This window comes from Homalodisca vitripennis, unplaced genomic scaffold, assembly GCF_021130785.1.
Source record: "Homalodisca vitripennis isolate AUS2020 unplaced genomic scaffold, UT_GWSS_2.1 ScUCBcl_1670;HRSCAF=5589, whole genome shotgun sequence".
Lineage (NCBI taxonomy): Eukaryota > Metazoa > Arthropoda > Insecta > Hemiptera > Cicadellidae > Homalodisca > Homalodisca vitripennis.
Window position 1 is genome coordinate 80,833 of NW_025777785.1, and position 2,043 is coordinate 82,875.

The following is a 2,043-nucleotide window of genomic DNA, read 5'->3' on the forward strand; positions in this document are numbered from 1 at the left end:
GAGCCACGAAACAATACTTGGAGCTGCCTGAGACGCAGTCAACTGCCCGCCTCCGCTTACGATTAACATTTCCGGTCAGTCGGTGGTGTTTCACAACTTCATAAAATCCTTAGGTTTATGTATTGAAGCTGATATATTGTGTATTTTAGTTTTCATTAACTCTGGACAGTGCCAGAATATTTAATCATAATTCGTTATAAATAATAAAAATTTATTATCAATCTGTTTTATATCTACTTTTAAAATTCAAATTACAGATTCAAAAACAAGAAAAAATGGTGCTTAATCAATGGAAATATACTCACTTTTCATGGTCAATCCCTCTGATAATAAATTAAACCGTCATTTCAGAATTAATCAATAGTCAAGACGCATGGTTTGAGGCTCAAAGTAATAAATCTATAAAATACTCAAAAAATTAATAAAAGTTAATTTCTCCAATTTCACTTAATGCATCAAAACGTAACTTGATAAATAGGTTAAAAACTATTATTATTAGGTTAGGGAAATAAATTATTATTATGGAGAATAATAAATTATGTGTAATAAATAATTTTCGTGAACAGTTATGTATAAGTAAACCTGTTTTATATAAGAAATTAAAAAAACTATAATGAACACATCCGTTGAAACAATCTAAATAGCTAGGAACAACTGATTTTTTCATCTTAAGGAAACAAACTAAATTTAAATAAAACTATAAATGGTGATGAGTTTTCTTCTAACCAAGAATATAATGTCTCTTGAGTAATTAAATTGTTTTTGGCTGACACTTTATCAGTATTCATAACGGGTTTATTTTATTATAAAATTATTATACGAATACACTCTGTGATTATTTATGTCTTGTTTCAACTGATAGAAAGACTTAATAGTATTGTTCCTATTTCGTAATATTAAAAACTATGATGATGTTTAAAATGTTAATTTATATTTGGTATATCTTTAATTTTATAAGTTTTACGAGTTAATAATTATATTAATAATTTTAATTTATTGTTTGTACAATGTTTGTGACTGGAGCAATGTTGATATCAATAATTTTAAGTATGGCTTTCTTCAGTAAGATTTTCACTGGATTTCTATTTCCAAATTTCTTCTAGATAAAGAATTCTGCCACCTACAAATGCAGCAGAACATAACAAGTATTATTTTTAAAGTTTCATTTTCAGGATCATAAATTCTTTTGAGCTATGAGTTCTTACCGAAATAATGACTCCACTTTTTTTATGGTATATGTATAAAGATGAAAAAATAATATTGGCACGAAGACCCATATGATACTTTTCAACTTTTAAAACCATTTTTTATCAGGATATTCAATTTTGGACATAACATGACATGAGCATATAACGTGCATAACAAATCATACCAGAGACTTATTTTTCTCTTTGTCCAATCAGTAAAATTGATGATGTGCAGTCAGTGCACTACATTCTAATCATATCGTTGGGTTACACGCGAGGTACAAATTCCCTAATCATATTAGCAGCTTTTACATTTTTTGTTGGAACTACATTGCTTATTCAAATTGTCCTGATTGTGTAAACAAATATAGGACAAGGACAGCTGCATACTTGTTTATTCGATACACTAGTAAAACGCCCCACCAATCTATGTCTCTTCAAATACCAAAAAATTTGGCTCCTTTCTGGATAGTCGCTTGGGAGGATAATTTCAACTCATGAACATTGTTTGCTTTGTGTATGTAGAGAAATAATTTGATAGCACTTTAGTAGTCTAGTTTACAAATGATTAGGTTATAAAAAATTTTGGCTAAAACTGTCTAAACAAAAGTTAGATATTGTTGCAGAGAGGCTAAATAAATAAAACCACGAAAGAAATGCGTGGTTGAGGAGATATGAAGAACAGGCGGAAAAAGGTGAAGCGGCAGATTTCATCTACAGACCTCCAGGGAGTATGCACGCGCAGGCATCCAGACGCACTTAGAACCCACTTGACAGCGTAATCAATCACTCACTCGTGGTTATAGAATAATCTAGCTAGAAGAGTGTCGTAGGCAATTGGCGCTCAAAAATACTC